An 18,644-nucleotide genomic window follows, 5' to 3' on the forward strand; every position below is an offset into this window, starting at 1 on the left:
ACTTTGGCATCTCGACACCCACTGCAACTTAGCACAAAGTGAACCTTTGCATCTTACCACCCACTGTATCCGGGCACCCGCTGCACCTTGGCACTTACTGCAGTTTTGCATCTACTAATGCTTAGCAACCACTGCGTATTGGTAACCCCTTCTTCTTTGCCTGAAAAGAGGCTTGGGTGCTGATCAAGAGGGACAGAGGTCCCAGTAATGAAAGGTGAGTCTGTGCCTCCACTGTGGGCTCCACTGTGCCCACTCTAACCTACTAACAGTGGGCACCTACCACTGGTGATTTGAGGGTGGTGGGGCCAAAAGAGTTGTGTGTGTGTGTGTGTGTGTGTGTGTGTGTGTGTGTGTGTGTGTGTGTGTGTTAAAACTGCCTTCTGCTTTTTAGAGAGGGGATATTACATACACAATTTAGCATGATTTATCAATTTCAAATTTGAGCACCACCCCTGTGAGGATCCTCTGCATGGCCCTGCCCCTTCCTGCAGCACCCACACTGACCTCTACTTTTCCCAGCACCCACCCCTTCCCCTCAGAGCTGGCACCCAGTACTCACACTCACATGACGCCAAGTATCTGCACCCTGGCCTAAAATTGCACCCAGTACTCACACCTGCACACAGCTTTCACATGGCCCCCACTATCTGCACCAAGCACCCACTTAACCCGTACCCGCACCTAAAGTACCTGCATTCAAAACCCATGTGATAACCAAAGCCCACCCATAGCCAGTACCCAGTACAGGCATGGTGCCAAGTATTCGCACCCATGTCACAATCAGTACCTGTACCCAGCACCCACATGACTTCCAGTACATGCACCCAGATCTTACATGGCACTAAGTACTTGCAATCAACACCCGCATCACACTCGATACCCAACTGTAGCCAGAACCCACATGACACTCTGTACTCACACTCAGAACCCACATCGCACCCAGTATCTGCATTCAGCACCCACATGACAACCAATACCCCCATAGCCAGAAACGAGGAGTGGGGCATGCAGGGGAAGACGTTGCCAGGCCGCTTTTTTAAATTTGAGCACCCCCCACTTAAGGACCCTCTGCACGGCCCTGCTGGTGGATCTTATCTGCAGATGATCTGCAGATGAATGTCTGTTAAACAAGGTGTGTATGAGGATCTGCAGATAGACTATGAATGCATTTTGCAGGAACGGATCTTTTGCAGGAACAGATCTTTTGCAGATACTGATCTTTTGAATGTGTACAGCATCTTTCTGTGCAGCATCTTGCAAAGATTTTTATCTGATGGCGAGTTCAGCTCAATAGAGTAGACTGTGTGCTCTCATACTACATGGAAGGGGGTAAAATTGATCTGTGATCTTGCCTTTTCCAAAGACTTATCTCAAGTGTGTATGTAGCCTTACGCCGCAGAGTGGCTCTCCCAGGCCCGCCGAACGCCGATTGGTGTCAAGTCCTGGAGGGCGGAGATTTGCAGGGAATGCACGCGCGCATGCGCACGGGTTCCCTGCTGTTAAACAGAGCGGGGATCCGTGATCAGCCAGCCAGCCATGAATGGAGCATGTAGTGATTGGATCTACATTATCTTACTCATGGATCTACGTTATCTTACTCAAATTATATTGTGGTTGGATCTCGGGGGGGGGGGGGGGGGGGGGGGGGCCATATATGGCGGACGGGAGAATTTATTTATTTTTTAAATGTATATCGCAGCAGCAATCAGATACCACCAACTGCAAGCTCTGTTGGTGGGAAGAGAAGGAGGCAATATTAATTTGGCTGCTAAGTTGTATGGCCGAGTAATAAACTGTTAAAGCTGCAGAGTGCTGAATTGTAAAAAAAATAAAATCACCTGGTCACTAGGAGGATGTAAACCTGTGGTCCTCAAGTGGTTAATTTTCACCAGCAGAGGCAAAAGAGCACTCATATGGGATACTGTGGGAGAACCCCATATGCAAATTTCAATCTAACCACTTTAACCCCCACATTTGCAGATATCTCTGCTCCTTTTTCCATCCTTTCACAACCAGGGACGGAGATATCCGCCCCCCCCCCCCTCCCGCAGCTACCGCCGCTGTCCGCACTCCAGCTCGCTCGTGCACACACTCCCGCACACCGCCGCCCGCACACCTGCAGATCAACGAACGGGAAAAAAAGGTCCCGTTTGTTGATCTTAGTCCCCCCGCAATGATCAGCTGCTTCTATGAGAAGCATCGCAATCATTGTGAGAAAAAAAAAAGTTTCCCAGCCTCATTGACCTTCCTGTAAGCGTCCTTGCTCACAGGACCATTCACAAAAAATTACTGTGGCCATCTCGTGGCCAAATAGTAAAACTACACCCAAAAGCATTTTTCATATATAACTACAGTGATGTGAAAAACTATTTGCCCCCTTCCTGATTTCTTATTCTTTTGCAAAGAATAACATAATTGAACACAAAATGCAGTTTTAAATGATGGTTTTTATTATTTAGTGAGAAAAAAAACTCCAAATCTACATGGCCCTGTGTGAAAAAGTGATTGCCCCCCTTGTTTAAAAATAACTTAACTGTGGTTTATCACACCTGAGTTCACTTTCTGTAGTCACCCCTAGGCCTGATTACTGCCACACCTGTTTCAATCAAGAAATCACTTAAATAGGGACTTATCTGACACAGAGAAGTAGACCAAAAGCACCTCAAAGCTAGACATCATGCCAAGATCCAAAGAAATTCAGGAACAAATGAGAACAAAAGTAATTGAGATCTATCAGTCTGGTAAAGGTTATAAAGCCATTCCTAAAGCTTTGGGACTCCAGCGAACCACAGTGAGAGCCATTATCCACGAATGGCAAAAACATGGAACAGTGATGAACCTTCCCAGGAGTGGCCGGCCGACCAAAATTACCCCAAGAGCGCAGAGAAAACTCATCCGAAAGGCCACAAAAGACCCCAGGACAACATCTACCGACGAGACAAAAGTTGAACTTTTTGGAAGGTGCTAGTCCCATTACATGTGGCGTAGAAGTAACACAGCATTTCAGCAAAAGAACATCATACCAACAGAAAAATATGGTGGTGGTAGTGTGATGGTCTGGGGTTGTTTTGCTGCTTCAGGACCTGGAAGGCTTGCTGTGATAGATGGAACCATGAATTTACTGTCTACCAAAAAATCCTGAAGGAGAATGTCCGGCCATCTGTTTGTCAACTCAAGCTGAAGCGATCTTGGGTGCTGCAGCAGGACAATGACCCAAAACACACCAGCAAATCCACCTCTGAATGGCTGAAGAAAAACAAAATGAAGACTTTGGAGTGGCCTAGTCAAAGTCCTGACCTGAATCCTATTGAGCTGTTGTGGCATGACCTTAAAAAGGCGGTTCATGCTAGAAAACCCTCAAATAAAACTGAATTACAACAATTCTGCAAAGATGAGTGGGCCAAAATTTCTCCAGAGCGCTGTAAAAGACTTGTTGCAAGTTATCGCAAACGCTTGATTGCAGTTATTGCTGCTAAGGGTGGCCCAACCAACAAGGGGGGCAATCACTTTTTCACACAGGGCCATGTAGGTTTGGAGTTTTTTTTCTCACTAAATAAGAAAAACCATCATTTAAAACTGCATTTTGTGTTCAATTATGTTATCTTTGACTAATAGTTAACGTTTTTTGATGAGCAGAAACATTTAAGTGTGACAAACATGCAAAAGAATAAGAAATCAGGAAGGGGGCAAATAGTTTTTCACTTCACTGTATATAGTTTTACATTATAAATTAACTCATTACCTCCCACACTCCACATTTTTTGGGGGGGGGTAATAAAAAAAAATTTGAATAAAAAAAACACACAAATAGTTACCTTAGGGGCTGCACTCTTTAAATATTTATGTCAAGAGGGTATAACACTGTTATTTTATAAATGATGGGCTTGTAATTAGGGATGGCCTCAAAACTGAAAAAAATGCACCTTTATTTCCAAATAAAATATTGGTGCCAAACATTGTGATAGGGACATAATTTAAATGGTGTAATAAAGGGGACAAATGGGCAAGTACATTTCATGGATTTTAATTACAGTAGCATGCATTATTTAAAAACTATAATGGCCGAAAACTGAAAAATAGTGATTTTTTCCCCACATTTTTTCCTATTTTCCCATTAACCACTTCCCGACCGCCTAACGCACAGCGGCGGCCGGGAAGTGGAGCCCTGAAGGACCGGCTCACCCACAGAGGCGGCGGTCCTTCTATGGGCATGGGCGGAGCGATCGCGTCATCCGTGACGCGATCCTCCGCCGGCGCCTGTCACCGCTCGCCCGCCGCAACATCCCGCCGGCTATACGGAAGCGCCGGCGGGATGTTAACCCCGCGATCGCCGGATACAAAGTGTATAATACACTTTGTAATGTTTACAAAGTGTATTATACAGGCTGCCTCCTGCCCTGGTGGTCCCAGTGTCCGAGGGACCACCAGGGCAGGCTGCAGCCACCCTAGTCTGCACCCAAGCACACTGATTTCTCCCCCCCCTGCCCCAGATCGCCCACAGCACCCATCAGACCCCCCCACTGCCCACCCCCCAGACCCCTGTTTGCACCCAATCACCCCCCTAATCACCCATCAATCACTCCCTGTCACTATCTGTCAACGCTATTTTTTTTATCCCCCCCCTGCTCCCTGCCCCCTCCTGATCACCCCCCACCCCTCAGATTCTCCCCAGACCCCCCCCCCCCCAGACCACCCCCCCCTGTTTACTGTATGCATCTATCCCCCTGATCACCTGTCAATCACCCGTCAATCACCCGTCAATCACCCCCTGTCACTGCCACCCATCAATCAGCCCCTAACCTGCCCCTTGCGGGCAATCCGATCACCCACTCACACCATTAGATCGCCCGCAAACCCGCCGTCAGATTACCTCCCAAATGTATCGTTTACATCTGTTATCTTCTCTAAACACCCACTAATTACCCATCAATCACCCATCAATCACCCCCTATCACCACCTGTCACTGTTACCTATCAGATCAGACCCTAATCTGCCCCTTGCGGGCACCCAATCACCCGCCCACACGCTCAGATTGCCCTCAGACCCCCTCCCCCTTATCAATTCGCCAGTGCATTAATTACATCTGTCCTTCCCTGTAATAACCCACTGATCACCTGTCAATCACCTATCACCCATCAATCACCCCCTGTCACTGCCACCCAACAATCAGCCCCTAACCTGCCCCTTGCGGGCAATCTGATCACCCACCCACACCAATAGATCGCCCGCAGATCCGACATCAGATCACCACCCAAGCGCAGAGTTTACATCTATTCTCTCCTCTAAACACCCACTAATTACCCATCAATCACCCCCTATCACCACCTGTCACTGTTACCCATCAGATCAGACCCTAATCTGCCCCTTGCGGGCACCCAATCACCCGCCTACACGCTCAGATTGCCCTCAGACCCCCCCTTATCAATTCGCCAGTGCAATATTTACATCTGTCTTTCCCTGTAATAACCCACTGATCACCTGTCAATCACCTGCCAATCACCTATTACCCATCAATCACCCCCTGTCACTGCCACCCATCAATCACCCCCTGTCACTGCCACCCATCAATCACCCGCTGTCACTGCCACCCATCAATCACCCGCTGTCACTGCCACCCATCAATCAGCCCCTAACCTGCCCCTTGCGGGCAAACTGATCACCCACCCACACCAATAGATCGCCCACAGATCCGACATCAGATCACCACCCAAGCGCAGTGTTTCCATCTATTCTCTACCCTAAACACCCACTAATTACCCATCAATCACCCCCTGTCACTGCTACCTATCAGATTAGACCCCTATCTGCCCCTAGGGCACTCAATCACCCGCCCACACCCTCAGAATGCACTCAGACCCCAGCCCTGATCACCTCGCCAGTGCATTGCTTGCATCTATTCCCCCTCTAATCACACCTTGAGACACCCATCAATCACCTCCTGTCACCCCTTAGCACACCTACCCATCAGATCAGGCCCCAATTTGCCCCGTGTGGGCTCCTGATCACTCGGCCAAACCCTCAGATCCCCCTCAGACCCCCTTCCGATCACCTCCCCAGTGCATTGATTGCATCTATTTTCCCCTCTAACCACCCCCTGAGACACCCATCAATCACCTCCTGTCACCCCCCTAGCACTCCTATCCATCAGATCAGGCCCAATACAACCTGTCATCTAAAAGGCCACCCTGCTTATGACCGGTTCCACAAAATTCGCCCCCTCATAGACCACCTGTCATCAAAATTTGCAGATGCTTATACCCCTGAACAGTCATTTTGAGACATTTGGTTTCCAGACTACTCACGGTTTTGGGCCTGTAAAATGCCAGGGCGGTATAGGAACCCCACAAGTGTATGACGAGTTCATAGAAGATTTTATTTTTTGTCAAAAGTTTGTGAAAAAAAACCAATAAAAATTAATTTCCGCTAAGTGTCATTTTTCACTAACTTGTGACAAAAAATAAAATCTTCTATGAACTCGCCATACACCTAACGGAATACCTTGGGGTGTCTTCTTTCTAAAATGGGGTCACTTGTGGGGTTCCTATACTGCCCTGGCATTTTAGGGGCCCTAAACCGCGAGGAGTAGTCTAGAAAACAAATGCTTCAAAATGATCTGTGAATAGGACGTTGGGCCCCTTAGCGCACCTAGGCTGCAAAAAAGTGTCACACATGTGGTACCGCCGTACTCAGGAAAAGTAGTATAATGTGTTTTGGGGTGTATTTTTACACATACCCATGCTGGGTGGGAGAAATTTCTATGTAAATGGACAATTGTGTGTAAAAAAATCAAACAATTGTCATTTACAGAGATATTTCTCCCACTTAGCATGGGTATGTGTAAAAATACACCCCAAAACGCATTATACTACTTCTCCTGAGTACGGCGGTACCACATGTGTGGCACTTTTTTACACCCTAAGTACGCTAAGGGGCCCAAAGTCCAATGAGTACCTTTAGGATTTCACAGGTCATTTTGCGACATTTGGTTTCAAGACTACTCCTCACGGTTTAGGGCCCCTAAAATGCCAGGGCAGTATAGGAACCCCACAAATGACCCCATTCTAGAAAGAAGACACCCAAAGGTATTCCGTACGGAGTATGGTGAGTTCATAGAAGATTTTATTTTTTGTCACAAGTTAGCGGAAAATAACACTTTGTGAAAAAAAACTATTAAAATCAATTTCCACTAACTTGTGACAAAAAAATAAAAACTTCTATGAACTCACCATACTCCTAACGGAATACCTTGGGGTGTCTTCTTTCTAAAATGGGGTCATTAGTGGGTTTCCTATACTGCCCTGGCATTTTAGGGGCCCTAAACCGCGAGGAGTAGTCTTGAAACAAAAATGACCTGTGAAATCCTAAAGGTACTCATTGGACTTTGGGCCCCTTAGTGCAGTTAGGGTGCAAAAAAGTGCCACACATGTGGTATCGCCGTACTCGGGAGAAGTAGTATAATGTGTTTTGGGGTGTATTTTTACACATACCCATGCTGGGTGGGAGAAATACCTCTGTAAATGACAATCTTTTGATTTTTTTACACACAATTGTCCATTTCCAGAGGTATTTCTCCCACCCAGCATGGGTATGTGTAAAAATACACCCCAAAACACATTGTACTACTTCTCCCGAGTATGGCGATACCACATGTGTGGCACTTTTTTGCACCCTAACTGCGCTAAAGGGCCCAAAGTCCAATGAGTACCTGTAGGATTTCACAGGTCATTTTGAGAAATTTCGTTTCAAGACTACTCCTCACGGTTTAGGGCCCCTAAAATGCCAGGGCAGTATAGGAACCCCACAAATGACCCCATTTTAGAAAGAAGACACCCCAAGGTATTCCGTTAGTAGTATGGCGAGTTCATAGAAGATTTTATTTTTTGTCACAAGTTAGCGGAAATTGATTTTAATTGTGTTTTTTCACAAAGTGTCATTTTCCGCTAACTTTTGACAAAAAATAAAATCTTCTATGAACTCACCATACTCCTAACGGAATACCTTGGGGTGTCTTCTTTCTAAAATGGGGTCATTTGTGGGGTTCCTATACTGCCCTGGCATTTTAGGGGCCCTAAACCGTGAGGAGTAGTCTTGAAACGAAATTTCTCAAAATGACCTGTGAAATCCTAAAGGTACTCATTGGACTTTGGGCCCTTTAGCGCAGTTAGGGTGCAAAAAAGTGCCACACATGTGGTATCGCCGTACTCAGGAGAAGTAGTATAATGTGTTTTGTGGTGTATTTTTACACATACCCATGCTGAGTGGGAGAAAGATCTCTGTAAATGGACAATTGTGTGTTATAAAAATTAACAAATTGTCATTTACAGAGATATTTCTCCCACCCAGCATGGGTATGTGTAAAAATACACCCCAAAACACATTATACTACTTCTCCTGAGTATGGCAATACCACATGTGTGGCACTTTTTTGCAGCCTAACTGCGCTAAAGGGTCCAAAGTCCAATGAGCACCTTTAGGCTTTACAGGGGTGCTTACAATTTAGCACCCCCCAAAATGTCAGGACAGTAAACACACCCCACAAATGACCCCATTTTGGAAAGTAGACCCTTCAAGGTATTCAGAGAGGGGCATGGTGAGTGCGTGGCAGATTTCATTTTTTTTTGTCGCAAGTTAGAAGAAATAAAAAAATTTTTTTTTCTTTTTTTTTCTCACAAAGTGTCATTTTCCGCTTACTTGTGACAAAAAATAATATCTTCTATGAACTCACTATGCCTCTCAGTGAATACTTTGGGATGTCTTCTTTCCAAAATGGGGTCATTTGGGGGGTATTTATACTATCCTGGAATTCTAGCCCCTCATGAAACATGACAGGGGGTCAGAAAAGTCAGAGATGCTTGAAAATGGGAAAATTCACTTTTTGCACCATAGTTTGTAAACGCTATAACTTTTACCCAAACCAATAAATATACACTGAATGGGTTTTTTTTTAATCAAAAACATGTTTGTCCACATTTTTCGCGCTGCATGCATACAGAAATTTTACTTTATTTGAAAAATGTCAGCACAGAAAGTTAAAAAAATCATTTTTTTGCCAAAATTCATGTCTTTTTTGATGAATATAATAAAAAGTAAAAATCGCAGGAGCAATCAAATAGCACCAAAAGAAAGCTTTATTAGTGACAAGAAAAGGAGCCAAAATTCATTTAGGTGGTAGGTTGTATGAGCGAGCAATAAACCGTGAAAGCTGCAGTGGTCTGAATGGAAAAAAAGTGGCCGGTCCTTAAGGGGTAGAAAGCCCTAGGTCCTCAAGTGGTTAAAACACATTTAGAATAAAATAATTCTTGGCATAATGTCCCACCTAAAGAAAGCCTAATTGGTGGCGAAAAAAACAAGATATAGTTCATTTAATTGCGATAAATAATGACAAAGTTATAGACGAATGAATGGAAGGAGCGATGAAAGGTGAAAATTGCTCTGGTGCTACAGGGGTAAAACCCCTCAGTTGTGAAGTGGTTAAAGTGTGAGGACCTGCTGGGGCTCAGTAAAGGGCCATTCACCTTGTAGTGTAAAATAGTCTGTGCTATGCTGTGTCAAAAAACGACAGTGACCTAAAAACACTGGTGTCCTTGGCTCAGAGAGTTTTTTTTTTTTTTTTTTTGCCACATGCCCATGTCCTGGGTGGTACTTGAACCGCTAACCTTGTGATTAGCAGGCAGGGACATTTACCCACTGGGCCAGATCCTCCACCTGCCATCATCAGCAGCTAAACTGCCTTATGGCAGTTGAAAGCGACAGTTTCAATTTTCCAACTGCTGTCACTCTCATAGCTTTGAATTTCTACTCAGTGGGATAATTAAAAAAATGCTGCCATTCATGAAAGTATTAATGTCAGAGTCCAAATACTTTGTATAGTTAATCACAATGTCACAGGGGAAGGGGAGGGGTGTGTGTAAAATGTTGAAACTGTGTGTTAGACCAACAAGACCCAATCAAATTTCTCCTATTGTTTTCAATGGAGACATTCAAACTCAGGGGCGTAGCTAAGGAGTTGTGGGCCCCGATGCAAGTTTTACAATGGGGCCCCCCAAGCACTCTATACATAACAATTGATACGGCGTACCAAAACCTGCCAATGACAACCACAGTGTTAGAAGTACAAGAAGGGGATGGAGAACAGCTTGTTAATGATTTCCACTATTCAAAGCACCTATAGAAGTGATTATTATGAGCACAGGACCAATAGAGAGCTAATACTGTAGTTGAGGGAGGGCCCTTTGGGGCCCCTCTGGCCCAAGGGCCCCGATGCGGTCGCTACCTCTGCACCCCCTATTGCTACGCCCCTGTTCAAACTGCTCCCATTTTTACATTACTGATGCCAAGAACCCCAAAGTTAACACAGTTGGTTATTGGGTGACTTTGTTTTAGGGTACGTTTCCACTTGTGCGTTGCGTTTTTGACGCGAAAATCGCGTCAACGAATCTGCATGTGGGTGCGGATTCCTTTGCGTTTCCATGCGGATTTTCACGCGGAATCGCTCGCGGTTTGCGCTATGCGATTTTAACCATGTCAATGCTGGTAAGCATTGACATGGGTTTTTATGCGACTACGCAGGCGAAAACGCATGGAAAACCGCAAGACAAAAAACGATTGCGGTTTTCCTATTAAATTACATTACCGGCGATTCGCGTGCGGGTGTGCTGCATGCGAATTCTGACGGGTCTGCCGTACAGATTTTTTCTGCACAGCAAACCGCCCAGAATTCCTGACAAGTGCAAACAGGCCCATCCACTTGTATTGGTTATGCGAATTTGCATGCAGACAACGCATGCGAATTCGCGTTAGTGGAAACATGCCCTCAGGGTTAGCAAGTGGGTGGAGCCACCAATCAAATTTCACTCATTGCTTTTCAGTTGAGAAAGGAAAACTGCAGCCATTTTTAAACTTTGAACTCCTGGCTTCCCAAACTTTAAAGTGTTGGTCACTGGGTGACTGGGGCTAATAGATTGGGGGAAAAAAAGGTGGGCCAATAAAACAGCCAATCAGATTTTAGTCATTGACTTCAATGAGAAAACATATACTGCTGCCGATATCACGTTTGAAATGCCAAGCTTTCTAAACTTTGCACAATTACTCACTGGATGACTGTGGTCAAAATTTAGCTATACACAGTAGGTTTTTATTAACTCCTGTGTGACTGCCTAATGGTGTGTACACACTTGAAAGATAAATGAAAGCTATCAGACCAATTTTACCCCCTTCCATGTAGTATGAGAGCCATACACTACACAGTCTATTCTATTGAGCTGAACTCCCCATCAGATAAAAATCTTTGCAAGGTGCTGCACACAAAGATGCTGTACACATTCAAAAGATCAGTATCTGCAAAAGATCCGTCCCTGCAAAATGCATTCATAGTCTATGATATCTGCAGATCCTCATACACACCTTGTTTAACAGACTTCATCTGCAGATCTGAAAATCCATCCTGGTGGACAGGCACGTCCAGAGGGGGGTGCTCTGGGTGCCCAGGCACCCCCTCTTTTTAAAAAACTTAAAAAAAGGCCCCTCTCGCGGGGCAAAATAAGCTCCACCCCTGATCGTGGTAAGCCCCGCCCCCGCCTGGGACACTTTGAAGTGAAGAGGCCCAGACAGGAATCCTAGTGTGGCATACTGACCTCTCCCTCCACCTAGGACCCATACTGACTTCTACCTCCCCCAGCACCCATAGTGACCTCTCCCTCCACCTAGTACCCACAGTGACCACTCCCTCCCCTAGCACCCACAGTGACCTCTCCATCCACCTAGCACCCACAGTGACTTCTCCCTCCACCTAGGACCCATACTGACCTCTCCCTCCCCAGTACCCACAGTGATATCTCCCATCACCTAGCACCCACAGTGACCTCTCCCTCCACCTAGCCCCCACAGTGACCTCTCCCTTACTTAGCACCCACAGTGACCTTTCCCTCCATCTAGCACCCACAGTGACCTCTCCCTCCACCTAGCACCCACAGTAACCTCTCCCTCCCCCAGCACCTACAGTGACCTCTCCCTCCCCAGCTCTAGCAGTGATCCTGCCTACCCCAGCACCCACACTGACCTATCCCTCCTCCAGCACCCACAGTGATCTTTCCCTCCCCCAGTGGCTACCCTCCTTTTCCCTGCAGCACCCACAGGGACCTCCCATCCCAAAAGCAGCACCTACAGTGATCTCTCCCATTGCAAGCGCCCACAGGGGCCTCTCCCAACACCCAGAATCCACTCCCTCCTCCATTAACTACACTGACTATCCAGGCACCCACAGTCACCTCCCCTTCCTCCAGCACCCATACTGATCTCTTCCTTCCACAGCACCCGCAGTCAATTACCCTCCCCCCAGCACCCACACTGACCTCTACCTCCCTTAGCAGCAAGCAACTATGCCATTCACAGCAGCACCCATAGTGACCTCCCCCTCTACCTCCCCCAAGACCCACAGTGACCTCCCCCAAAGGACCCACAGTGACCTCCCTTTCCTCCAGCACTCATTCTGACCTCTACCTTCCTCAGCACCCACAGTTACTCCCCCCAGCACCCACAGTGACCTACCCTTCCCCCAGTACCCACACTGAGCTCTACCTCCCCCAGCAACCACACTAACCTCTACCTCCCCTAGCAGCAACTATGCCATTCATAGCAGTACCCACAGTGATCTCCCACCCCCTGCACCCACAACAATTCCACCAATGTTCAGCACCCACATTACACTCAACCAGTAACCCCCACTATAGCAAGCACCGAGTACTTGCACCCTGCACCAAATACTCACATCTGGCCTCAATATGACACTTTGTACTTGCATCAAACAGCCACATGACACCCAGTACCTGCACCCCTTCACCCTATAGCTGGCACCCAGTACTCACACCCACATGACACAGTACTTGCACCCAGCCCCAACATGGCACTCACTACTCACACCTGCACACCGCCTTCACATGGCACCCACTATCTGCACTCACATAACTAGTACTAGCACCCAAAGTACCTGCACTCAGAACCCACATAACACACAATGCCCACCCATAGCTAGCACCCAGTGCAGGCATGGCACCAAGTATTCGCACCTATGATACCCAGTACCTGCACCCAACACCCACATGCTTCATCTGCAGTAGTTCCAGTTGCACTAAGCCTCCACTTAGTGCCCAGTACAAACACCAAGCACTCACATATGACATCCAGTACTTGCACCCAGAACTCACAAGGGACTGAGTACCTGCAATCAACACCTACATGATAGTTGATACACACCCATACAGCCAGAATCCACATGACACCCTGTGTCAGCACCCAGTACCCACATGGCACCCGGCATCTGCCTTTAGCACCCACATGACAACAAATACCCCACTATCCAGCATCCATCACCCATATGTCACCATGTACTCACTCCCAGTACCCACTTGGCACTCAGTATTGGCACCTAAGACCCACATACCCCCATAATCAACACCCACATGGCACAGTACTCACACGTCACCAAGTTCCAAAGCCATTATATGCACCCAGTACCCATCTATGGCCAGCACCCAAATAGCACCCAGTACCCATCCTTGGTCCGAACCCATAAGAGACTCAGTACTCTCCCATGGCACACATCCAGACCACACATGGCACTCCCTACTAACATGTCCAACACTCACATGTCTGCCTGTACCAATTAACCCTCACATGGCACCCACTATTGTTTATCACCATCTGCTACTCATTCAGCACCCAATACTGCATAGCACCCACTGCAAATAAACACCCAATACAAACTGGACCTTGGTGCCCACAGCAGCTTGACACAGACTGTACTTTGGCATCTCGACACCCACTGCAACTTAGCACAAAGTGAACCTTTGCATCTTACCACCCACTGTATCCGGGCACCCGCTGCACCTTGGCACTTACTGCAGTTTTGCATCTACTAATGCTTAGCAACCACTGCGTATTGGTAACCCCTTCTTCTTTGCCTGAAAAGAGGCTTGGGTGCTGATCAAGAGGGACAGAGGTCCCAGTAATGAAAGGTGAGTCTGTGCCTCCACTGTGGGCTCCACTGTGCCCACTCTAACCTACTAACAGTGGGCACCTACCACTGGTGATTTGAGGGTGGTGGCGCCAAAAGAGTTGGTTGAAAGGAGACACAAAGTCTGCCTGATACTGCTATAAGTGTGTGTGTGTGTGTGTGTGTGTGTGTGTGTGTGTGTGTGTGTGTGTGTGTGTGTGTGTGTGTGTGTGTGTGTGTGTGTGTGTTAAAACTGCCTTCTGCTTTTTAGAGAGGGGATATTACATACACAATTTAGCATGATTTATCAATTTCAAATTTGAGCACCACCCCTGTGAGGATCCTCTGCATGGCCCTGCCCCTTCCTGCAGCACCCACACTGACCTCTACTTTTCCCAGCACCCACCCCTTCCCCTCATAGCTGGCACCCAGTACTCACACTCACATGACGCCAAGTATCTGCACCCTGGCCTAAAATTGCACCCAGTACTCACACCTGCACACAGCTTTCACATGGCCCCCACTATCTGCACCAAGCACCCACTTAACCCGTACCCGCCCCTAAAGTACCTGCATTCAAAACCCATGTGATAACCAAAGCCCACCCATAGCCAGTACCCAGTACAGGCATGGTGCCAAGTATTCGCACCCATGTCACAATCAGTACCTGTACCCAGCACCCACATGACTTCCAGTACATGCACCCAGATCTTACATGGCACTAAGTACTTGCAATCAACACCCGCATCACACTCGATACCCAACTGTAGCCAGAACCCACATGACACTCTGTACTCACACTCAGAACCCACATCGCACCCAGTATCTGCATTCAGCACCCACATGACAACCAATACTCCCATAGCCAGAAACGAGGAGTGGGGCATGCAGGGGAAGACGTTGCCAGGCCGCTTTTTTAAATTTGAGCACCCCCTACTTAAGGACCCTCTGCACGGCCCTGCCTTCGTCACATCAAGGTTAGACTACTGCAACGTCCTGTACACAGGCCTGCATAAGACAGACTCACGCCGCCTGCAATTAGTACAAAATGCCGCCGCAAGGCTGTTAACGAGCCAACCCCGCCATTGCCACATAACACCAACCCTGTGCTTACTCCACTGGCTACCGATAAAATGGAGAATTCTGTTTAAGATTGGCTTGATGACATTCAAATCCTTGCACAATCTGGGCCCTGGATACCTGAAGGACTTGTTGCAACTGCATCACACCCCCCACAATCTTAGATCAAAAGGACGTAACACCTTGGTCACCCCCAGAGTCCACCTCAAAACCTTTGAAGACAGAGCCTTTTGTCATGCTGCCCCTACACTTTGGAACTCCCTGCCACACCCAATCAGGACAGCTCCATCCCTGGTAGCATTTACGTCTAAACTGAAAACCTACCTCTTCAGTCTGGCATTCATGAACATCTGACTATCTCCTCTGTAACACAACCCAGCCTGCAACCCTGTATTAATCTGAGACACAGCTATGCGCTTTGAGTCCTATGGGAGAAAAGCGCTTTACAAATGTTATTGTATTGTATTGTATTGTATTTCATTAATGATTTCTTTGGTTTGAGTTATAGAGAGGTTTGGTTGAAGCCATTGTCTGGCCAAGTGTATTCTGGCAGCCTTGGCTATGTGTTGGGCTAGCCTGTGCTGAGGATATTTCCAGCCTACAGGTTTGTGACCTAGTAAAAGGAAGAAAGGGTCAGGGGGGAGGGATTTCCCCAGAGCTGAGTTAATAAGGGCCGATACTTGGTCCCAGTAATCACGTGTTATTGGGCAAAACCACCATGTATGGGCTAGAGTACCGGTTCTACCACACTTTCTAAAACATTGATTTGATTTAGAAGAATCGTACTGGTGGACCCTTTCGGGTACCTGGTAAGTTTGATGAAGGATTTTGTTGTTGGTCTCAATGTGTGAAAAGTAGTTACTACCTTTAGTGAGGGTCAGACAGCATTTTGACCATTCCTTTAGGGAGAGGCTTGTGTGTAGATCAGATTCCCATTTTACCATGGATGGTAACTTGGAGGATGTGAGGGGTTGGGAGAGTACTGAATATAGGTAGGAGATTAACCCTCCTTCTAAGGGCTTGTGTAAACACCAGAGTTCGAATATGGATCTAGGTGGATCTCTCGTGGGTGGTTTAGGGAGTGATTTGATGAGGTAGATTTGGATCGCTGGGAAGAGTTCTGTAGGGGGAAATTAGTTTTCGTTTGGAACTGCGTCCAGTTTGGGCACTTATCGTCTATCAGGAGAAGTAAAAGGTAGCCCTTGTTTTTCCACCAGCGGATGGAGTTCCCGTCCAGTCCTGGTGGGAAGTCGGGATTACCAAATAGGGGGGTTAGTTGTGGCAGTATTGATTGCAGTTGTTTAGGTTTCTTAAGTTTGTTCCACAAAGTCAGTGAGTGGGTTGATATGGGTGAAACATCTCTGAGTTTGGTTGGGAGCCCCTTGGTTGACCACATAAGAGCTGGGAGAGAATAGGGTGCCAGCAGGTTGTTCTCTATTTGTGTCCAAAGTGGGGGGTTATGTTCTGAGAAGAGTTGTGATAGTTGAGCGAGCTGCGAGTCTCTATAGTAGTTATGTAGGTCTGGGACCCCTAGGCCTCCTCTGGATCTGTTCCAGCACATTCTTTTTTCGCGAGATCCTGCTCTTTCTATTGTACCATATAAACTTGAATATGTGCGATTGTAGTTCTTTCAGAGAGTTTTGGGAGATAAATATTGGCAGGGAGCGGAACAAATACAGCATTTTTGGCAAGAGGGTCATGCGGATGGCGTGTATGCGTCCAGTCCATGATATGGTCGGAGATGCCCATTTGTTCAAGTCTGTTTTGAGGGTGTTTATCATTGGTTTTATGTTAAGGTCAAAGAGTTCTGCAGGATTGGGGGAAATTTTTATCCCCAGATATGTAAGGTACTTTGTTTGTAATTTAACCCCTAGCAAAGAAGTCAGGTTTGAAGCTGACTCTTGGGAGAGGTTGATTGGAAGCACTTCTGTCTTAGTGATGTTGAGTTGTAGGCCCGATAATTGTCCAAACTGTTTGACAAGGGAGAGCAAATTTGGTAGTGAAGTGTGTGGGGAAGTGATTGTTAGGAGTAGGTCATCTGCGAAAAGGTTTGCTTTGTATTCATTTCCAGCTATCTTAATCCCTTGAATGTCAGGGGAGTTGCGGATTTTTTCAGCCAAGGGCTCTATGACAAGGGCGAAAATGGCAGGAGATAGGGGGCAGCCTTGCCGCGTGCCCCTCTGGATCTGCACCACCTCGGGAGAGTTGGTGGGTAGCTTCAGCGTGGCTTTAGGAGAAGAGTAGAGACAATTTATAGCTTGTAGGAAGGCTCCCCCTATTCCTGCCCTCCTCAGTCCTTCCCTCATGAAGGGCCAATTAATGGTATCGAAGGCCTTCTCCATGTCTAGGGAGGCCAAGATTGTGGGTGTTTTTTGCTGCTTAACTACTTGTATAAGGTTAATTACCTTTCTAAGGTTGTCTGGTGCTTGGCGTAGAGGAATGAATCCCACTTGGTCTTTATGTATCAATGGGCTAAGAACTTTATTTAGTCTAGCAACCAGTATGGAAGTGATTATCTTATAGTCGAGATTTAAGAGGGAGATTGGTCTGTAGTTTTTTACATCTAAGTGGTCTCGCTTTGGTTTGGGGATGACTGTGATTATAGATTGGAGAAATTCAGGGGCTGGGGTTTTGCCGTTTAGGATGAAATTGAAGAGTTTTATAAGGAAGGGGGCTAACGTACGTCTAAACTTCTTGTAATGGATGGCGGTTAGGCCGTCAGGTCCTGGAGCTTTCCCATTTTTTTATTTTTTAATTGCATTTTGTATTTCATGGTCGTTAACTGGTGTATTTAGGGTAGCTGCGCTCTATAAACGTAAGCGAGGGGTATGGATTGAGTTTAAAAAGTCTCCTATGTCAGGAGGTGCTTTATTGTCTTGTGTGGCTGCGTAGAGAGACTTATAGTAGTCAGAGAAGACTTTATGGATTTTAAGAGGGTCGGATGTAACCGTGCCCTGTTTTGACCTAATTTGGAGGACTTTATTGATGGACTGGACCTCTCTTAGTTTTCTAGCGAGCCAGGAGCTAGGTTTGTTATATTGAGAGTATATTTTGGACTTCGTCCATCTGATGGCTTTTTCTACTCTGTTAGATAAGAGAATGTTGATTTGAGTTGTGGTGCCCTCAATTTGTTTAAGGAGGAACAAGGTGGGATTTTGCGCATGGGCATTTTTTAGACGGAATAGTTTGTGCTCTAGTTGGAGTTGCTTTTCTGTTTTGGCTCGTTTATTCCGAGACGCAATTTTGATGAAGTGGCCTCGTATGGTAGGTTTATATGCTAGCTAAAGTAGGTCAGGCTTTATGTTATTTATATCATTATCTTTGAAGTAGCTTATTAAATATTCTTCGATATCAAGGACATTCTCGCCATCCATCAGGAGGGTCTCATTCAACGTCCATGGAGGCCGAGAAATGGGAGTGGACATGGAGGAGCACGCCATCCAGACAACATCATGATCTGACCATGTTGTAATGGAGTGCCGTGTAAATATCAAGTTTGGTATGAGAGATGCTGAAAGTAGGATAATATCTATGCGGGAGTAAGAACGGTGAGCTTGTGAATAGTAGGAGTAA

The sequence above is a fragment of the Hyperolius riggenbachi genome, chromosome 8 (assembly GCF_040937935.1).
Source record: "Hyperolius riggenbachi isolate aHypRig1 chromosome 8, aHypRig1.pri, whole genome shotgun sequence".
Classification (NCBI taxonomy): domain Eukaryota; kingdom Metazoa; phylum Chordata; class Amphibia; order Anura; family Hyperoliidae; genus Hyperolius; species Hyperolius riggenbachi.